The following is an 11108-nucleotide window of genomic DNA, read 5'->3' on the forward strand; positions in this document are numbered from 1 at the left end:
GGTCAACAAATGACAGCTTCTCCCAGAAGTTCTCCACCAAAAAATACTCAGAATCAGTCAAATCAGGATCATTTCAGATGCTCCACTAGCTACCTGCGTTGCATAGCACCCCATTACACTAGCTAGGTGCATTGCAACGCACCTAAATGCACTACCAGGGTGCGCTGAGCGGGAAATGCCAAATGGCAGTGTCATTCCGCGAGGTGGACAGACCATGGAAGCTTCCAGAATCTTCCTCAATGACACTTGCCTCACTGAGTTCGACCAAGGATGAGTAAGAGGCTCTCAGCCTCCAAGTGGAAGCAAGAACTGACAGAGAGAAGCCACAAGTCAAAACATAAGCTGACTTATCCTCTCTTCTTACATCTATATATGGATCCCTCATCCCAGAGATCCAGAGGCTGGAATTTTGTACTTTGCAGAGAATTGTTGTTGGTTTTGAGATTGAGATTAGTGCATTGGGTGATTTATTCTTTGTTGGAGGTGAGGAAGGGATTCCTTTGCTAGGAGGTAGATGCTGGATCGGGACTCACTTGGTTGTATCTCCTCCTGGATCTTCTTATTATATCAATAAAACTATTTGAGTTTCTCCTACATGCTTGTGTATCAATGATGTTTTGTTATATTTGCATGTTTAGCTTAAATCTGATCCTAAGCTATTTATGAATGTAAATCTATGTCTTTGTGTACTTTCTCTCTTCTGTGATCTTGCAGGAACTTGGTGAAGCTGGGCCGGTAAGGGAGTAGGTAGCTGGAAGCTGTCGAAGAGGAGAGCGATTGGATCAACAAACTAGCGCAACACACAGGTTAGTTTATCCTTCCTCTTCGTTTACATTTCATAAAGAAGAATACGAAAGTAGTTTTCCTTGTTTGTTGCTAAGGCACTGTCACACCTTAGAGTGGGATAGGGGCGTTCTGAGTAGATACTTTTCCCAACAACAAAATGGCAACTCCGCTGGGGAATCGTGTCTAGTTAGTTTGTTTGTGTTTCTTTTGTTGTTTACTTCATAAACCCAGAAGTAGCAATCAAACTGCATTTGCCATTATCAAATACAAAGTAGCTGCTACTTCAATCCACTCACTGGATTTGTTTATGATTTGAACAGCTGATCCACAAATGCTCTAATTGCCCCTTGTGATAGCTCTTAGTCCTCCTTTAAATCATCCCTCTAATTGTACCTTACTGATTGCTTTTACTCGTCCAAAATCCATATATTAAACTGCAAACCGTGACCCAGAACCAGGATAGAAGTCTCGTTTCTGCCCCAGTGCAGGCTCTGTGAAGAGGTTCTGCATTTCAACGCAGGTCCCGAGAGGGCTACCTGCGCTGCAATTCAGTTTCTCTGTGCAACAGGTGCGCTGATCAGCCCTTGCCCTGTGCAGCTGAGGTTCTTTGCTTCATTTTGTTCAGTTTTATCTCTGATTTTTGCAGCCTGTTATCAGTGTGTGTACCTATCTGAAAACCCCTTTTCTTTGCCTTAATTCCGCCTCCTTTGTACAAAAAGACTGTAGGTTTTCTTTGTGTGTTTGTTACATCATTTACAGTTTTCCATTGAAAAGTAAAATAGTCATACTGTCGTCCTTAGATTTAGATCTGTCGTAAGTGTCGATTTTGATCCTAGGAGAAAGTTTCTTTACTGTTGACAGTTGATTATACTTTTACTTTTACCTTTGGTTTGAATTTGTCTCTTTCTAGTGTCGAAACTAGTGTTTATTTCAGAATCATAAAGTGTCGTAATCTTCTCTACCTTTTTGATTTCGAAAAGGAAGCTTGTTTGTGTTTTTCACTTGAAAGCAAATTCAAATTTGTACATCAACTTTCTTTTTAGGCATCAATATTAAGAAAGTGAAATTTGTGCATTTTCATATTGATAGTTTGTATGGTTTGATTTAGGAAAAGTGCACCTACAGTGTGCTCTTTGCTATTTGAGAAAAGATTGTGTCTTTCTTTTCCCCTTGTAGCTAGGATTTTCATTGTTGAAAAGAGATAAAAGCTTACTTATCATCTTTAGATTGCATTTAGGAATTATATCTACATCCCGTGGTGATCCAAAAAGGAAAACTTCTAAGAAATATCAACTTAAAATAAATTGAATGAATCTAACAACACTTTGGAACTTAACGCACAACATAGAGGTCTAGGCTAGAGACGTTTTCCGGCGTCGTAAAGCATAGTAACTGTTGTCCTCACTGATGGTTGGGTGATTCCTCCACTGTGAGACGATAAGTGCCAGTACGGATTGTGCTCCCACGTACCGTCGAGTATATATTGGGAGACCCCTATAGGCTTAAAAACTTTTATCCATAGGAAGCCGTGTCGGCCGCCCTACTGATCACAATGCACCGAACACAGAATTCGGGAAGATTGACTGCCGTACCGTAAAACGTATTCTGCAGTTTTGTGATTGGTTTGGCACACCCTCTACCTAGATCTCCAGAACAGTCCCTTTCGTTCCTTTTCAGACTCCTTAACGGAAAAGGTCCATCTGAGCACTTGTCACTTCAGGCTCATTAAAAATCGAAGGAGACTAGAGTCATCTTTTGTTTTTTCTCGACTATTTAAAATTGAAAAAACAAGTTGTGTCCAAGCGTCTTAAAATTTATTTTAAACAGAATATTCATACCCTTTTCCTACGTTGATCTTAGGTTGAGAAAATGGAGTCTACCAACCAAGTAATTCCCCTTGGTGGAAATCCTAGTCCCTTCTCCTCTTGTGGAGATGTTGGTGCACCCCATATGGCCACATTGTCGCTTCCAGGACTGACAATTGGCTTGCCAGTCTGGCTCTTCTCAACCAATGTCATTCAAAACACCACTATTCCTGAACAATCGAATCAGCAGTTAGACCAGTTTAGAGTTACCCACCAACCTTCTACTTCCTCTAATTCTTCCTCTCCTCCTTCCTCTTCGCTTGATGGGGCTGGCAAAGCCAAAAGTCAAGTTCCTAAGGAGAAGAAGGAAAAGAAGAAGAAAGAGAAGAAGAAGAAGGAGTCAAAAGCGAATGGGGGAAAACGAGTGTCGTCTAACAAAAATCCACACATTGCACTGACCAGGCCTAAATCGCCATGTGTCATTTGCAAGGGAGACCACTTTCACAGAGATTTTCCTTGCATCCCTCGGATACTAAGGGACTGGTCTCCCCGTTTGCACAATCCGGTGTTGTCAACCTCTGATAGCCATGTTGAAAGCACACCGTCAACTAGCGAAAGTGAAGTCCCAGGACAAAAAGGGAGAGATAGATCTCCCTGTAAACTGTGCGAAGGCGATCACGCCATCCACCGTTGTCCCTTCTTAGACGAAGCTAAAAGAGTTTTCGATGATCGTCCGATTTCACCGTTACAACTCCCTCCTGGATATAAAAAACTCTTGCCGAGTCCTTCGTTAGTTGAGAATCCAGCTGGCCCGCTCAAGTGGTCAGCTGAAGCACCGGTCATTGAAGATGAACTAACTAAATCCATACCCGACGAAAGTCAAAAGGTTGAGGCGGCAGTTGACCCGATCTTGCCTTCAGAGGTTTTATCTCCGAATGACACAATCATTGGAGAGAACAAGGATGACACCGTCCAAATTCTCTTCATCAACACAGACTCCGACGAACACGGGGGCAACCTACCCATTCCTTTATCGCAGGAAGGAATTTCGTCAGAGCCGTACCCAGCCGTCTACTCGGTCCCACCACCAAGCAACCTAGTTGTCTCCTTCGACTGGAATCAACTAGGAAGACCCCATTTACCAGCAAGCATACCATTCAGAATTATCGTCCAAATATATAGAATGGTCATGGCTGGTACCATCATAGATGAGGGGGCTTCTGTGAGTATCCTTTCCTCTATTGCTTGGAAAGCGCTTGGTTCACCACCGCTTTCGCTTGAGATGAGAAATCTGATAGGCTTTGATAAAGGAACCAGTCGACCTTTAGGGATCCTCCCCAATGTGCCCATAACATTGAAAGGGAAGATAGTTCAAATGAACGTAATGGTCGTTCAAGGACCCTTGGATTATAACCTACTCCTTGGACGAGACTATATTTATTGCATGGGAGCCATCGTCTCCTCACTCTTTAGAGTAATGTGTTTTCCGCACGAAGGAAGAGTGGTCAAGCTTGTGGACCAACTTTCATTTCCCGGATCACGCATCGCAAATAGTCATATACCATCCCTAAATGGTCTCTTCACGCAAGAAATGTCTCAACCCACGGTCCGTCCTCCCGATGAGCGCGAGTAATTCAGAGGGATATGACTGGAACCTAGGGGGCATGCGTCCTGGTCTGCTTCGGCAGGAAAACTTCGGGTATAGGGTAGGTTTCCGCGGGAGAATATGACTAGTCTGTACCCCGTCAGTCAGTGGAAGAGGGGTTATTCTAGAATAAGATTCTCTTGTCAAAGTTATGTGTGTGGCGCTCGTTTTCACTCACCTTTGTTTATCTCAGTAGACATCGCCGAGGAAATGTTTCATTTGTAACGCGAATAAGACAATCTTTGGTAACCTGAAAGAGGTAGGCCTTTCCCGATAGAACAAATGTTTTGTCTGCAAATTGATAGGTAACCTTGAAATCGTATTTTATACCCGGGGGCATGCAAACAGTTTGGAGTGCAAGCAAGGGGCGGCTATTTATTTTTTAAATTTTTAGGTCCTCCCTTTAAACCTGTAGGCTAACCCTTTAAACTCGTAGGATTAGTCATTTCCGAACTTGCATAACGAAAGGATGCGGGGCAAAGCTTTGTAAGGTGAAAGCTCCATAAAAAATGGCATCTTATATGAGACATTCTTATCATATGACTAGATTAATCGAGCAGTTTTAGCACATAATTCATGCTCGTTAAAAAATAGACATAAGACCGAGCAAGTGTTTCAATCCTCGTTTAAGCTCGTTAAAAAATGAACTATCCTCTGGTAAATAACCACTGTGAATGTAACATTATCAGCCATTAAAGCCTTGGTCGTGTTTGCACCGTCACCTCCACTTTTCATTTGGCCGATCATTCACCTCCATTTGATTGTTTACCCATTTTGAGGAACAGCTGCGAAGAGTGATCTCACTGGCCATCCTTGTGACACTGCCGTGCTTGGAATATTCCAACCCTTACCTGGAATCAGCTGCTACCCATTTTATCACTCGTTCCTCAAAAGACGAGTCTCCTTTAAGCTCTTTTCATATGACTCGTAAAATATGAAAAGATTGTCGAGTTTTGGCCTTCCAGCTCGTTAAACCGACTGGAAGTGCTATCCCTCCTCTAGATTTTAATCTTTTTGGACTTGAGGGATTATTGCACAAAAATATCGAGCGCTTGTTTTGTTCGGCTCGTTAAAACTATCGAAAATTCATCCCTTCTGTATTGTTTTATACTTTTTCGGACTTAAGGGATTGGATGACGAAAAAGGAATTCCGGAGTTAACATTACGTACCTTTTCAGACTCTCTAAAAATGAAAAGGACCAAGTTATCTTTGTCGTTAGACTCGTTAAAAACATTAATAGCGATAAACTTGTCTTTAGACGAGAATGAGTTTCACTATCGCCAGGCTCGTTAAAACATAGCGATGGGTTTTCCCGTAGGGAAAATTATAGAACAAGCATATGTTATCATCCTCAAGCTTGACAAAAATAAAGAGGTATTGGTCAGTAATGACTGGGGAAAAATTGGGAAGAAACTCAAAGAATCTTTATTGGTAGCAAGTCTCTCTTGAACATGACACTTCCACTCCGTGCCTAAGTCGGGTTGGGTTGTTTCATTCACCGGTCACATCACCATGGTCTCGCCATACCATCCACATTTGGGGTAAATGCTACCGATCCATCACATAAGTGTCGCCGACATGTTCAAGAGAAGTCATCCAGAGAAGTCACCCATGTCCCATCCACTACCATACATTATACTTCATTCTTTCATGACTGCCACCCTGAACCATGTATCATCAGATCGTTTTCACCTCCATCAAAATCATTTGCTCCGTTCCGTGTCATTGATGTGGGATTCATCAAGTCCCTCCTTTGACGGATCACTTCTTGTCGACATCAGCTCATTATCCAAGAAGTTGATCTAGGAACACCCCATTCAGTACTTTGAAGCTTGCATGCCTCAATGGCAAGTTTCTCACTTTCGGCGACAGGTATACATCAATGACCTTCGACCGAAAGATTTTGCGTGGTGTTTGACACCAAGTCCTTTATTCACACCACGTGAATTGTACTGCAGTACCTTGAGGGTCATCATCCTTATCGGTGATTCCTCTCACGCTTGTTAACAGTTTACATCATTGACTGGTAATCAAGCGATGTCTTTCCATGTTCGACTTCAAAACATTTCTCACATGGATCGACTTGTACTTCGAGTGAAGATCGGACGAGATTGAAGACCCCGGATCTATTTTCATCCATCTGGGCTGTGATATATATTCAGGAAAAATATAAAGACATTGACATGTACGATATTGCAGCACAGATGATCATCCTACCAAAAGGATGATGACTCCATCAGACGATTGTATGTCCTATGTACATAAAAATGAATTTATAAAGCTGAGCATGGGAATGCCCGCCTCAGCTAGATCATGAAAACAGTATGAAAATAATGTATTGTATTGTATCTTATTACAGGTCTCCTCCCAGCATTGAAAGAACTTCAGATCCTCCTAATAAAGCATTTCACCCGATAAACGGCCTCATACTTTAGGGGGAAAATATTATAGACATTTTTGTGCCTTATAGCTATAAGCATGAAATGTCCATAAACCAAGGGATCCTAAGCCCCTAAAGATGTTGTTCCAACTCCTAAAGAAACAAGGTCAACAAATGACAGCTTCTCCCAGAAGTTCTCCACCAAAAAATACTCAGAATCAGTCAAATCAGGATCATTTCAGATGCTCCACTAGCTACCTGTGTTGCATAGCACCCCAGTACACTAGCTAGGTGCATTGCAATGCACCTAAATGCACTACCAGGGTGCGCTGAGCGGGAAATGCCAAATGGCAGTGTCATTCCGCGAGGTGGACAGACCATGGAAGCTTCCAGAATCTTCCTCAATGACACTTGCCTCACTGAGTTCGACCAAGGATGAGTAAGAGGCTCTCAGCCTCCAAGTGGAAGCAAGAACGGATAGAGAGAAGCCACAAGTCAAAACATAAGCTGACTCATCCTCTCTGCTTACATCTATATATGGATCCCTCATCCCAGAGATCCAGAGGCTGGAATTTTGTACTTTGCAGAGAATTGCTGTTGGTTTTGAGATTGAGATTAGTGCATTGGGTGATTTATGCTTTGTTGGAGGTGAGGAAGGGATTCCTTTGCTGGGAGGTAGATGCTGGATTAGGACTCACTTGGTTGTATCTCCTCCTGGATCTTCTTATTATATCAATAAAACTATTTGAGTTTCTCCTACATGCTTGTGTATCAATGATGTTTTGTTATATTTGCTTGTTTAGCTTAAATCTGATCCTAAGCTATTTATGAATGTAAATCTATGTCTTTGTGTAGTTTCTCTCTTCTGTGATCTTGCAGGAACTTGGTGAAGCTGGGCCGGTAAGGGAGAAGGTAGTTGGAAGTTGTCGAAGAGGAGAGCGATTGGATCAACAAACTAGCGCAAGACACAGGTTAGTTTATCCTTCCTCTTCGTTTACATTTCATAAAGAAGAATACGAAAGTAGTTTTCCTTGTTTGTTGCTAAGGCACTGTCACACCTTAGAGTGGGATAGGGGCATTCTGAGTAGATACTTTTCCCAACAATAGCGTGCTTGAGTGCATCAAAAGATTTCTGAGCTATCTCATCCCAAGAGAATTGAGCGTTTTGTTTCAGCAACTGGGTAAAACCCTTTGTAATCTCGGCATAGTTAGGAATGAATCGGTGTAAAAAGTTTGCTTTCCCCAGTGGAGTCACCATTTTGTCATGCGGAAAGAGTCAATTTTGCGGACAAAACCGACCTCCCTAGAAGCTAAGGCTTTCTAGTGACAAACAAGACAATTAAGCACTATCTTTCCCTAAATATGCATTTAGAATACAAGCAATCAGGTGTTTATAACATACCTTTAGTCCAACGCTTTGTAGCAGTCCAGCCTCTCCGATCCAGATGAGCTCCTCCTTCTCTTCGAAACCTGCATTCAGTAACAAGCAAACGATTACATAGCACCTGAATAACTCATAAAATAAAACATATTCATCATAAAGACCAAGGAGTATATGAAACAAATTATGTATAACAACTTGTTGAGAAAAATGAACTTAATTGTATTAAGTGGAAACAAAAGAAACCATTACAACCAGTGCCTTGGTGTTGTGCAGGTCCCTCCCAGGGTCCAGCAAGAGTTCTCCTTTACTTTGATCAGCTCACCCACTTCCAAATGAAGCTAAGAAAGGATGGGAATATCTCCTCTCAAGCTCTATAAGGGAGTCCTAATTTCAGCAGCATCTACCCTTAGGAATGTTCGGATTTCAACCTCCCCTCCCTCTGGCCCAATGCCTGTATTTATAATGCTTTGGAGGAAGTTAATCAGGTCCACCATCAATGGGATAAGCCCCTCTTTGAATGGGATAGCTCCCCTCTTGATGGGATAAGTTCCTCTTTCATAGGGATACATGAACCATCTGGAGGCGCTCAATACAAGTCAAACCAACTTCTAGAATGCTCTAGAATCGACCACAAGTAACTTTTTTGAAGTAAAACTCGCGCCTTTTGACCTTTACAGGAGTACGCACCCACCTCTTTACAGACAGAGCGTACAAGTACGCAGGTATTGTGAACTTGGGGTGCATACACGCAGGTAAGGTTAAGAGAAACTGCGTAACCAGAGTTAAATGACTTTTTAAGGACTTTCTCTCTTTTTTGGAGTTTGACATGAGGAGCAGAGGTATGATACTTGCCAAGGAGGATAGTATGACAGTTGATGAAGCCATACTAACTGCAAATAGTCATGGTGACAAATTTTAGTGTAACACCAATTGTTGGAAAACACTGAGAGGGGCGGTGAATCAATATTCCTTAGAAATTAGCACTTTTAAATCTTTTCAAAGCATTAGTTAATCTTCAATTATCATTAATGTCTATGCAGTAACAACAATGAATAAGAGAACACATGAGGCACAAAAATTTTAGGTGGAAAACCCCCTCTGAGTCAAAAACCACCAAACACTTTTCTAATAATTATTTAATCTTCAACTCCAATTGAAAAGAAAGCTCCAACTTCCTAGAATCTAGAAAAGCATTCTTCTCTAGCTCCCACTGGATGGATGCTCCAACGCCCGAGATTCTTCAGTAGTCAACTGAATAGATGCCCCAACACCCGATGATCTACAACTCACCCGAGCACCAGCCTAGCACCACCCTACCACCGTGAAGTTTTCACAAGCTTTAACTTGTTGGTGACTTCATGCACCAGCCTAGCACCACCCTACCACCCTATAGAAGAATAAAAGAAGAATGGACTCCTATACCAAGGAAAATGGTACACTTTACAATGATATAGAAGGATGTAGAAGAAGAAGACACACTTGACAATAAACCCAACTATGAAACAACAACCTAATGATGATCTAGACCTCCCAAAACTACCTCTTCAACTCTTGGTAGATAAACACTTGTACAACTTTTACAAAGATTCTTTTACAATGACTCTGTACAATGATACTTTTACAATGTCTGTATGCAGTGCTTCCCACTTGAAGAATTCATGTGGTGAACTTCTTACTGTTGTTCTGCACCTTGATTGCTGCTCTTGTCATGCTACCTTTCTCATTCTTCAGAAAATTATATTATGCATTGAGTCTTCTCTTGATGAATATATAGTACCTGCAAAAACTATTCAAGGAAATACCTGTGACATGATAATAACAAAACTTACCTCATCCTGTAGAGCATATGTCAGTGCTAAACAAAAAAAACAAATTAGAATACAAAGAACCTAATGAAATTAAAAGATGAACATGCATATATAGAAGATACTTACTTGTAGCTTACCCTTGCTACATCATTTTGCTACACCTTGCTCTTTGCTGCCCTAGAAAGTCTGGTCCTTTGCACCCCTTGACAACACTTGATCTAAGTTTTCTTGCCTTCTAGAAGCACGATATTTAATCTACTGTATCTCTGCAATTTTAGATCCCAAACATGTGATATTTGTCTTGTAGAAGACGTCTGAGCATTATTTCCAATGCGACAGGTCTGACCCGATTTGGACTCCTGAAGGGAAAGTTATTCCCAATCTCTCACAATGACCTAATTATGGACTAGTTCAGTAGAGAAAACTTGTATGAAATTTCATGTGTCACTGTTTCCTCATTTGGCTCTAAAATGGATACAAAAAAAACTCAAGTCCGTGCACTATCCACCACTTTTTACAAAATTCCAATCCTCTTCTCCAAGAGAGAGTTATGACGATTTCCCTAAGGTCACTTCTTTGAGATGAAATTTGGCAGCCTGCAAAAATCCTAACTTCCACAGATCATATCTCTGAACTTATAGCAAACCAATATCTGAAATTTGGTCACAACATTCATCAAGATTTCGAATCAAATGGGTTTTAATTTCAGAATCTAGGACTTCGCAGAAATGAAGTTATCGTGAAAATTCCATGATCGCTACATTTGGAGGATATATGAGATTTATTTTTATAGAGTTGAGAGGGGCTTCTATAGAGAATGTTGGAGGGATTTTAGGATTTTAAAAAACTATTAATTAATGACTATTCAATGACCAAAACCAATTATGAGTGCCACGCCATAGCCCCATAGGGTTTTAGCCCACTAACTGGGGTTACTAACTTCAAACATGAATATCTCTCAAACCAAGAAGAATTACTTGGCGTGCCAAATATCAACGGAAACATATCAACGAGTAGAATCTATATAGAAGATCCTTGACTCAAAATAGAGTAAGTTGTCAAGTCAAAACTCCCTGTCAAGATCAGGGTAGGCCCTAGTGCTACTTGGGTTTACATCAATGACAACCTCAGATCATCTTTATATCAACAGGTATAACATCCAAGGTATGACAAAATAGATGGACCCATTTCGGTTGAGGCTTCGCTCCATACACTTCAGTCCATTTGGCCAAATGGTCATGCAGATCATTTCTCCCATCATATTTTTCTGTTAATCACACCTTTAGATGACCAAAGCGT

Source organism: Pinus tabuliformis, chromosome 7 (genome assembly GCF_031772625.1).
Source record: "Pinus tabuliformis cultivar Carrire ecotype Pingquan chromosome 7, CPIR1, whole genome shotgun sequence".
NCBI lineage: Eukaryota > Viridiplantae > Streptophyta > Pinopsida > Pinales > Pinaceae > Pinus > Pinus tabuliformis.